Genomic DNA, 11,934 nt, shown 5'->3' with positions numbered 1-11,934 from the left:
ATAATGAAAGCTTTTACAATTGTCATTAATTATTTTTATTAGGTATTTTTCTCATTTACATTTCCAATGCTATCACAAAAGTCTCCCATACCCTCCCCCCACGACTTGCCTATCCACCCACTCCCACTTTTTGGCTCTGGTATTCCCCTGTACTGGGGCATATAAAGTTTGCAAGTCCAATGCGCCTCTCTTTGCAGTGATGGCCGACTAGGCCATCTTTTGATACATATGCAGCTAAAGACAAGAGCTCCGGGGTACTGGTTAGTTCATATTGTTCTTCCACATATATGGTTGCAGTTCCCTTCAGCTCCTTGGGTACTTTCTCTAGCTCCTCCATTGGAGGCACTGTGATCCATCCAATAGCTGACTGTGAGCATCGACTTCTGTGTTTGCTAGGACATGGCATAGTCTCACAAGCGACAGCTATATCTGGGTCCTTTCAGCAAAATCTTGCTAGTGAATGCAATGGTGCCAGCGTTTGGAAGCTGATTATGGGATGGATCTCTGGATATGGCAATCACAAGGTGGTCCATACTTTCATCACTGCCCCTAAGTTTGTCTCTGTAACTCCCTCCATGGGTGTTTTGTTCCTAATTCTAAGAAGGGGCAACGTGTCCACACTTTGGTCTTCGTTCTTCTTGAGTTTCATGCATTTAGCAAATTATATCTTATATCTTGGGTATCCTAAGTTTCTGGGCTAATATCCACTTATCAGTGAGTACATGATCTGTGAGTTCCTTTGGATAGGGTTACCTCACTCAGGATGATGCCCTCAAGGTCCAACCATTTGCCTAGGAATTTCATAAATTCATTCCTTTTAATTGATGAGTAGTACTCCATTGTGTAAATGTACAACATTTTCTGTATCCATTCCTCTGTTGAGGGGCATCTGGGTTCTTTCCAGCTTCTGGCTATTATAAATAAGGCTGCTATGAACATAGTGGAGCATGTGTCCTTCTTACCGGTTAGGACATCTTCTGGATATATGCCCAGGAGAGTTATTGCAGGATCCTCTGGTAGTACTATGTCCAATTTTCTGAGGAATCAACAGACAGATTTCCAGAGTGGTTATACAAGCTTGCAATCCCACCAACAATGGAGGAGTGTTCCTCTTTCTCCTCATCCTCGCCAGCATCTGCTGTAACCTGAATTTTTCATCTTAGCCATTCTGATTGGTGTGATGTGAAATCTCAGGGTTGTTTTGATTTGAATTTCCCTTTTGATTAAGGATGATGAACATTTTTTTCAGGTGCTTCTCTGCCAATTGTATTTCTCAGGTGAGAATTCTTTTTTCAGTTCTGAGCCCCATTTTTAATGGGGTTATTTGATTTTATGGAGTCTAACTTCTTGAATTCATAAATATATTAGATATTAGTCCCCTATCTGATTTGGGATAGGTAAAGGTCCTTTCCCAATCTGTTGGTGGTCTTTTTGTCTTATTGACGGTGTCTTTTGCCTTGCAAAAGCTCTGCAATTTTATGAGGTACCATTTATTGATTCTCACTCTTACAGCACAAGCCATTGTTGTTCTATTCAGGAATTTTTCTGCTGTACCCATATCTTTGAGGCTATTCCCTACTTTCTCCTCTATAAGTTTCAGTGTCTCTGGATTTATGTGGAGTTCCTTAATCCACTTAGATTTGACGTTAGTACAAGGAGATAGGAATTGATCAATTCGCATTCTTCTACATGATAACAGCCAGTTGTGCCAGCACCATTTGTTGAAAATGCTGTCTTTTTTCCACTGGATGGTTTTAGCTCTCTTGTCAAAGTTCATGTGACCATACGTGTGTGGTTTCATCTCTGGGTCTTCAATTCTGTCCCATTGGTCTACTTGTCTGTCACTATACCAGTACCATGCAGTTTTTATCACAGTTGCTCTGTAGTACAGCTTTAGGTCGGGCATGGTGATTCCAACACAGGTTCTTTTATCCTTGAGAAGAGTTTTTGCTATCCTAGGTTTTTTGTTATTCCAGATGAATCTGCCGATTGCCCTTTCTAATTCGTTGAAGAATTGAGTTGGAATTTGGATGGGGATTGCATTGAATCTGTAGATTGCTTTTGGCAAGATGGCCATTTTTACTATATTGATCCTGCCAATCCATGAGCATGGGAGATCTTTCTATCTTCTGAGATCTTCTTTAATTTCTTTCTTCAGAGACATGAAGTTCTTATCATATAGATCTTTCACTTCCTTAGTTAGAGTCACACCAAGGTATTTTATATTATTTGTGACTATTCAGAAGGGTGTTGTTTCCCTAATTTCTTTATCAGCCTGTCTATCCTTTGTATACAGAAATGCCATTGTCTTGTTTGAGTTAATTTTATATCCAGCTACTTCACTGACTTTTTATCAGGCTTAGGAGTTCTCTGGTGAAATTTTTAGGGTCACTTATATATACTATCATATCATCTGCAAAAAGTGATATTTTGACTTTTTCTTTTCCAATTTGTATCCCCTTGATCTCCCTTTGTTGTCTAATTGCTCTGGCTAGGACTTCAAGTACAATGTTGAATAGGTAGGGAGAGAGTGGTCAGCCTTGTCTAGTCCCTGATTTTAGTGGGATTGCTTCCAGCTTCTCACCATTTACTTTGATGTTGACTACTGGTTTGCTGTAGATTGCTTTCATCATGTTTAGGTTTTGGCCTTGAATTCCTGATCTTTCCAACACTTTTATCATGAATGGGTGTTGGATTTTGTCAAATGCTTTCTTAGCATCTAAGGAGATGATCATGTGGTTTTAGTCTTTGAGTTTGTTTATATAATGGATTACCTTGATGAATTTCCGTATATTGAACCATCCCTGCATCCCTGGGATGAAACCTACTTGGTCAGGATGGATGATTATTTTGATGTGTTCTTGGATTCAGTTACCAAGAACTTAATTGAGTATTTTGCATTAATATTCATAAGGGAAATTGGTCTGAAGTTCTCTATCTTTGTTGGGTCTCTTTGCTGTTTAGGTATCAGAATAATTGTGGCTTCATAGAATGAGTTGGGTAGAGTACCTTCTGTTTCTATTTTGTGGAATAGTTTGTGAAGAACCTGTATTAGATCTTCTTTGAAGGTCTGATAGAACTCTGCATTAAACCCATCTGGTCCTGGGTTTTTTTTGGTTCAGAGACTATTAATGATTGCTTCTATTTCTTTTGGGGATATAGGGCTGTTTAGATCATTAACCGGATCTTGATTCAACTTTGGTGCCTGGTGTCTGTCTAGAAACTTCTCCATTTCATCCAGGTTCTCCAGTTTTGTTGAGTATAGCCTTTTGTAGAAGGATCTGATGGAGTTTTGGATTTCTTCAGGATCTGTTGTTGTGTCTCACTTTTCATTTCTGATTTTGTTTATTTGAATGCTTTCTCTGTGCCCTCTAGTGAGTCTGGCTAAGGGTTTGTCTATCTTGTTGATTTTCTCAAAGAACATGCTCCACATTTGGTTGATTCTTTGAATAGTTCTTCTTGTTTCCACTTTGTTGATTTCGCCCCTGAGTTTGATTATTTCCTGTCATGTACTCCTCTTTGGTGAATTTGCTTCATTTTGTTCTATAGCTTTTAGGTGTATTGTCAAGCTGTTAATGTGTGCTTTCTCTAGTTTCTTTTTGGAGGCACTCAGAGCTATGTGTTTTCCTGTTAGAAATGCTTTCATTGTATCCCATAAGTTTGGTTATGTTGTGGCTTCATTTTCTTTGAACTCTAAAAAGTCTTTAATTTCTTTCTTTATTCCTTCTTTGACCAAGTTATCATTGAGAAGAATGTTTTTCAGTTTCCACGTGAATGTTGGCTTTCTATTATTTATTTTGTTATTGAAGATCAACTGTATTCCATGGTTATCTGATAGGATGCATGGGACAATTTCAATATTTTTGTATCTGTTGAGGCTTGTTTTGTGATCAATTATATGGTCAATTTTGGAAAAGGTACCATGAGGTGCTGAGAAGAAGATATATCCTTATGTTTTAGGATAAAATATTCTGTAGATATCTGTCAGATCCATTTGTTTCATAACTTCTGTTAGTTTCACTGTGTCCCTTTTCAGTTTCTGTTTCCATGATCTGTCCATTGGTGAAATTGGTGAGTTGAAGTCTCCAACCATTATTGTGTGAGGTGCAATGTGTTTTTTTGAGCTTTGCTAAAATTTCTTTAATGAATGTGGCTGCCCTTGTATTTGGAGCATAGATATTCAGAATTGAGAGTTCCTCTTGGAGGATTTTAACTTAGATGAGTATGAAGTGCACCTCCTTGTCTTTTTTGATGACTTTGGGTTGGAAGTCAATTTTATTCAGTATTAGAATGGCTACTCCAGCTTGTTTCTTCATACCATTTGCTTGGAAAATTGTTTTCCAGCCTTCATTCTGAGGTAGTGTGTATCTTTTTCTCTGAGATGAGTTTCCTGTAAGCAGCAAAATGTTGGGACTACTTTGTGTAGCCAGTTTGTTGGTCTATGTCTTTTTATTGAGGAGTTGAGTCCATTGATATTAAGAGATATTAAGGAAATGTAGTTGTTGCTTCCTGTAATTTTTGTTCTTAAAGTTGGCATTCTGTTCTTGTGGCTGTCTTCTTTTTGGTGTGTTGAGGTATTATCTTCTTGTTTTTTCAAGGGCGTGGTTCCAGTCCTTGTATTTGTGTTTTTTTCTGTTATTATCCTTTGAATGGCTGGATTTGTGGAAAGATAATACATGAATTTGGTTTTGTTGTGGAATACTTTGGTTTCTCCATCTATGGTAATTGAGAGTTTGGCTGGGTATAGTAGACTGGGCTGGAATTTGTATTCTCTTAGTGTCTGTATATCATCTGTCCAGGCTCTTCTGGCTTTCATAGTCTCTGGTGAAAATTCTGGTGTAATTCTGATAGGCTTGCCTTTATATGTTACTTGACCTTTTTCACTTACTGCTTTTAGTATTCTATCTTTATTTAGTGCATTTGTTGTTCTGATTATTATGTGTTGGGAGGAATTTCTTTTCTGGTCCAGTCTATTTGGAGTTCTGTAGGCTTCTTGTATGTTCATGGGCATCTCTTTCTTTAGATTTGGGAAGTTTTCTTCTATGATAATGTTGATGATATTTGCTAGTCCTTTGAATTGAAAATCTTCATTCTCATCCACTCCTATTATCCATAGGTTTGGTCTTCTCATTGTGTCCTGGATTTCCTGGATGTTTTGAATTAGGATCTTTTTGCATTTTGCATTTTCTTTGATTGTTGTGCCTATGTTCTCTATGGAATCTTCTGCACCTGATATTCTGTCTTCCATTTCTTGTATTCTGTTGCTGATTCTCGCATCTATGTTTCCAGATTTCTTTCCTAGGTTTTCTATCTCCAGCGTCACCTCACTTTGGGTTTTCTTTATTGTGTCTACTTCCCTTTTTAGGTCTAGTGTGGTTTTGTTCATTTCCATCACCTGTTTGGATGTGTTTTCCTGTTTTTCTGTAAGGACTTCTATCTGTTGGTTTGTGTTTTCCAGTTTTTCTTTAAGGACTTGTAGCTCTATAGCAGTGTTCTCCTGTATTTCTTTTTTTTTTTAATTAGGTATTTTCCTCGTTACATTTTCAATGCTATCCCTAAGGTCCCCCATACCCACTCCCCCAATCCCCTATCCACCCACTGCCCCTTTTTGTCCCTGGTGTTCCCCTGTACTGGGGCATATAAAGTTTGCAAGTCTAATGGGCCTCTCTTTGCAGTGATGACTGACTAGGCCATTTTTTGATACATATGCAGCTAAAGGCAAGAGCTCCCGGGTACTGGTTAGTTCATATTGTTGTTCCACATATAGGGTTGCAGTTCCCTTTTTCTCCTTGGGTAATTTCTCTAGCTTCTCAATAAGGGGCCGTGTGACCCATCCAATAGCTGACTGTGATCATCCACTTCTGTGTTTGCTAGGCCCCGACATACTTTCACAAGAGAGAGCTATATCTGGGTCCTTTCAGCAAAATCTTGCTAGTGTATGCAATGGTGTCAGCATTTGGAAGCTGATTATGGGATGGATCCCTGCATATGGAAATCACTAGATGGTCCATCCTTTCGTCACAGCTCCAAATTTTGTCTGTGTAACTCCTTCTATGGGTGTTTTGTTCCCATTTTAAAGAAAGGGTAGAGTGTCCACACTTTGGTCTTCGTTCTTCTTGAAATTCATGCGTTTGGCAAGTTGTATCTTATATATTGGGTATCCTAAGTTTCTGGGCTAATATCCACTTATCAGTGAGTACATATTGTGCGAGTTCCTTTGTGATTGGCTTACTTCACTCAGGATGATACCCTCCAGGTCCATCCATTTGCCTAGGAATTTCATAAATTCATTTTTGTAAATAGCTGAGTAGTATTTCATTGTGTAAATGTACCACATTTTCTGTATCCATTCCTCTGTTGAGGGGCATCTGTGTTATTTCCACTTTCTGGCTATTATAAATAAGGCTGCTATGAACATAGTGGAGAATGTGTTCTTCTTACCGGTTGGGACATCTTCTGGATATATGCCCAGGAGAGGTATTGTGGGATCCTCCGGTAGTAATATGTCCAATTTTCTGAGGAACCGCCAGACTGATTTCCAGAGAGGTTGTACAAGCTTGCAATCCCACCAACTATGGAGGAGTGTTCCCCTTTCTCCACATCCTCGCCAGCATCTGCTGCCACCTGATTTTTTGATCTTAGCCATTCTGACTGGAGTGAAGTGGAATCTCAGTGTTGTTTTGATTTGCATTTCCCTGATGGTTAAGGATTTTGAACATTTTTACAGGTGCTTCTCTTCCATTCGGTATTCCTCAGGTGAGAATTCTTTGTTCAGCTCTGAGCCCCATTTTTTAATGGGCTTATTTGATATTCTGGAGTCCACCTTCTTGAGTTCTTTATATATATTGGATATTAGTCCCCTATCTGATTTGGGATAGGTAAAGATCCTTTCCCAATCTGTTGGTGGCTTTTTGTCTTATTGACTGTGTCTTTTGCTTTGCAGAAGCTTTGCAATTTTATGAGGTCCCACGTATCGATTCTTGATCTTACAGCACAAGCCATTGCTGTTCTACTCAGGAATTTTTCCCCTGTGCCAATATCTTCGAGGCTTTTCCCTACTTTCTCCTCTATAATTTTCAGTGTCTCTGGTTTTATGTGGAGTTCCTTAATCCACTTAGATTTGACCTGAGTACAAGGAGATAGAAATGGATCAATTCACATTCTTCTACATGATAACCGCCAGTTGTGCCAGCACCATTTGTTGAAAATGCTGTCTTTTTTCCACGGGATGTTTTTAGCTCCCTTGTCAAAGATAAAGTGACCATAGATGTGTGGATTCATCTCTGGGTCTTCAATTCTGTTCCATTGGTTTACTTGTCTGTCACTATACCAGTACCATGCAGTTTTGATCACAATTTCTCTGTAGTGCAGGTTTAGGTCCGGCATGTTGTTTCCACCAGAGGTTCTTTTATCCTTGAGAAGAGTTTTTGCTATCCTAGGTTTTTTGTTATTCCAGATGAATCTGCCGATTGCCCTTTCTAATTCGTTGTAGAATTGAGTTGGAATTTTGATGGGGATTGCATTGAATCTGTAGATTGCTTTTGGCAAGATGGCCATTTTTACAATGTTGATCCTGCCAATCCATGAGCATGGGAGATCTTTCCATCTTCTGAGATCTTCTTTAATTTCTTTCTTTTGAGACTTGAATTTATTATCATACAGATCTTTCACTTCCTTATTTAGAGTCACGCCAAGGTATTTTATGTTATTTGTGACTATTGAGAAGGGTGTTGTTTCCCTAATTTCTTTCTCAGCCTGTTTATTCTTTGTGTACAGAAAGGCCATTGACTTGTTTGAGTTAATTTTATATCCAGCTACTTCAACAAAGCTGTTTATCAGGCTTAGGAGTTCTCTGGTAGAATTTTTATGGTCACTTATATATACTATCATATCATCTGCAAAAAGTGATATTTTGACTTCTTCCTTTCCAATTTTATCCCCTTGATCTCCATTTGTTGTCTAATTGCTCTGGCTAGGACTTCAAGTACAATGTTGAATATGTAGGGCGAGAGTGGATAGCATTGTCTAGTCCCTGATTTTAATGGGATTGCTTCCAGCTTCTCACCGTTTACTTTGATGTTGGCTATTGGTTTGCTGTAGATTGCTTTTATCATGTTTAGGTATGGGCCTTGAATTCCTGATCTTTCCAAGACTTTTATCATGAATGGATGTTGGATTTTGTCAAATGCCTTCTCAGTATCTAAGGAGATGATCATGTGGTTTTTGTCTTTGAGTTTGTTTATATACTGGATTACATTGATGGATTTCCGTATATTGAACCATCCCTGCATCCCTGGGATGAAACCTACTTGGTCAGGATGGATGATTGTTTTGATGTGTTCTTGGATTCGGTTAGCAAGAACTTTATTGAGGATTTTTGCATCGATATTCATAAGGGAAATTGGTCTGAAGTTCTCAATCTTTGTTGGGTCTTTTTGTGGTTTAGGTATCAGAGTAATAGTGGCTTCATAAAATGAGTTGGGTAGATTACCTTCTACTTCTATCTTGTGGAATAGTTTGTGAAGAACTGGAATTAGATCTTCTTTGAAGGTCTGATAGAACTCTGCACTAAACCCATCTGGTCCTGGGCATTTTTTGGCTGGGAGACTATTAATAACTTGTATTTCTTTAGGGGATATGGGACTGTTTAGATGGTCAACTTGATCCTGATTCAACTTTGGTACCTGGTATCTGTCCAGAAATTTGTCCATTTCGTCCAGGTTTTCCAGTTTTGTTGAGCACAGCCTTTTGTAGAAGGATCTGATGGTGTTTTGGAATTCTTCAGGATCTGTTGTTATGTCTCCCTTTTCATTTCTGATTTTGTTAATTGGGATACTGTCCCTGTGCCCTCTAGTTAGTCTGGCTAAGGGTTTATCTATCTTGTTGATTTTCTCAAAGAACCAGCTCCTTGATTGGTTGATTCTTTGAACAGTTCTTCTTGTTTCCACTTGGTTGATTTCACCCCTGAGTTTGATTATTTCCTGCCTTCTACCCCTCTTGGGTGAATTTGCTTCATTTTCTTCTAGACGTTTTAAGTGTGTTGTCAAGCTGCTAATGTGTGCTCTCTCTAGTTTCTTTTTGTAGGCACTCTGAGCTATGAGTTTTCCTCTTAGGAATGCTTTCATTGTGTCCCATAAGTTTGGGTATGTTGTGGCTTCATTTACATTAAACTCCAAAAAGCCCTTAATTTCTTTCTTTATTCCTTCCTTGACCAAGGTATCATTGAGAAGAGTGTTGTTCAGTTTCCATGTGAATGTTGGCTTTCTATTATTTATTTTGTTATCGAAGATCAGCCTTAGACCATGGTGGTCTGATAGGATGCATGAGACAATTTCAATATTTTTGTATATGTTGAGGTTTGTTTTGTGACCAATTATGTGGTCAATTTTAGAGAAGGTTCCATGAGGTGCTGAGAAGTAGGTATATCCTTTTGTTTTAGGATAAAATGTTCTGTAGATATCTGTTAAGTCCATTTGTTTCATGACTTCTGTTAGTTTCACTGTGTCCCTGTTTAGTTTTTGTTTCCATGATCTGTCCATTGGCAAAAGTGGTGTGTTGAAGTCTCCCACTATTATTGTGTCATGTGCAATGTGTGCTTTGAGCTTTACTAAAGTTTCTTTAATGAATGTGGCTGCCCTTGTATTTGGAGCATAGATATTCAGAATTGAGAGTTCCTCTTGGAGGATTTTACCTTTGATGAGTATGAAGTGCCCCTCCTTGTCTTTTTTGATGACTTTTGGTTGGAAGTCAATCTTATCAGATATTAGGATGGCTACTCCAGCTTCTTTCTTCATACCATTTGCTTGGAAATTGTTTTCCAGCCTTTAATTCTGAGGTAGTGTCTATCCTTTTCTCTGAGATTAGTTTCCTGTAAGCAGCAAAATGTGGGGTCTTGTTTGTGTCACCAGTTTGTTAGTCTATGTCTTTTTATTGGGGTGTTGAGACCATTGATATTAAGAGATATTAAGGAAAAGTGATTGTTGCTTCCTGTTATTTTTGTTGTTAAAGTTGGCATTCTGTTCTTGTGGCTGTCTTCTTTTAGTTTTGTTGAGGGATTATCTTCTTGTTTTTTCTAGGGCGTGGTTCCCGTCATTGTATTGGTTTTTTTCTGTTATTATCCTTTGAAGGGCTGGATTCGTGGAGAGATAATGAGTGAATTTATTTTTGTCGTGGAATACTTTGGTTTCTCCATCTATGGTAATTGAGAGTTTGGCTGGGTATAGTAGCCTGGGCTGGAATTTGTTTTCTCTTAGTTTCTGTATAACATCTGTCCAGGCTCTTCTGGCTTTCATAGTCTCTGATGAAAAATCTGGTGTAATTCTGATAGGCTTGCCTTTATATGTTACTTGACATTTTTCCCTTACTGCTTTTAGTATTCTATCTTTATTTAGTGCATTTGTTGTTCTGATTATTATGTGTCGGGAGGAATTTCTTTTCTGGTCCAGTCTATTTGGAGTTCTGTAGGCTTCTTGTATGTTCATGGAAATCTCTTTCTTTAGATTTGGGAAGTTTTCTTCAATAATTTTGTTGAAGATGTTTGCTGGTCCTTTGAGTTAAAAATCTTCATTCTCATCCACTCCTATTATGTGTAGGTTTGGTCTTCTCATTGTGTCCTGGATTTCCTGGATGTTTTGAGTTAGGATCTTTTTGCATTTTCCATTTTCTTTGATTGTTGTGCAGATGTTTTCTATGGAATCTTCTGCACCTGAGATTCTCTCTTCCATCTCTTGTATTCTGTTGCTGATGCTGGCATCTATGGTTCCAGATTTCTTTCCTAGGGTTTCTACCTCCAGCGTTGCCTCACTTTGGGTTTTCTTCATTGTGTCTACTTCCCTTTTTAGGTCTAGTATGGTTTTGTTCATTTCCATCATCTGTTTGGATGTGTTTTCCTGTTTTTCTATAAGGAGTTCTACCTGTTTGGTTGTGTTTTCCTGTTTTTCTTTAAGGACTTGTAACTCTTTAGGAGTGTTCTCCTGTATTTCTTTAAGTGAGTTATTAAATTCCTTCTTTATGTCCTCTACCATCATCATGAGATATGTTTTTAAATCCAGGTCTACCTTTTCAGGTGTGTTAGGATGCCCTGGACTGCGCAAAGTGGGCGTTCTGGGTTCTGATGATGGTGAGTGGTCCTGGTTTCTGTTAGTAGGATTCTTACGTTTACCTTTCACCATCTGGCAATCTCTGGATTTAGTTATTATAGTTGTCTTTGTTTAGAGATTGTTCCTCTGTTGATTTTGTTACCCTCTATCAGTAGACCTGGGAGACTAGTTCTCTCCTCTGAGTTTCAGTGGTCAGAGCAGTCTCTGCAGGCAATCTCTCCTCTTTCAGGGAAGGTGCACAGTTATCTGGTGTTTGGACCTCCTCCTGGCTGAAGATGAAGGCCCAAAACAGGATCTTTCCCAGGAGCTGTGTTGCTTTGGCCAGGAAGGTGGCCGGTTGTCTGGAGCCGAAGATGGCGGCGCCTCAGAAGCTCTCTGGCTCTCGCCTGTTCCAGAAACGGCTGGCCTCTGTATTCCACACCCTCCCCCATGCAGCCTGCCCTCCGCGGGGTCCCGGAGCCAAGGAGGCTCCCGCTGCCCGGGCCTGTGGCAGAAACCTCTCGGGCCGGGCGGACCCCTGTGCTCTCACCAGGAAGGTGGCCCCTCCTGTATTTTTTAAGTGCGTTATTAAAGTCTTTCTTGATGTCCTCTACCATCATCATGAGATATGCTTTTAAATCCGGGTCTAGCTTTTCGGGTGTGTTGGCTTGCCCTGGACTTGGCAAAGTGGGAGTGCTGGGTTCTGATGATGGTGAGTGGTCTTGGTTTCTCTTAGTAAGATTCTTACATTTACCTTTCGCCATCTGGTAATACCTGGAGTTAGTTGTTATAGTTGTCTCTATTTAGAGAATGTTCCTCTGGTGATTCTGTTACCCTCTATCAGCAGACCTGGGAG

The sequence above is a fragment of the Mus musculus genome, chromosome X, assembly GCF_000001635.26.
Source record: "Mus musculus strain C57BL/6J chromosome X, GRCm38.p6 C57BL/6J".
Taxonomy (NCBI): domain Eukaryota; kingdom Metazoa; phylum Chordata; class Mammalia; order Rodentia; family Muridae; genus Mus; species Mus musculus.
The sequence above is the reverse complement of the archived record's forward strand: the minus strand, read 5'-3'. Positions refer to the sequence as shown.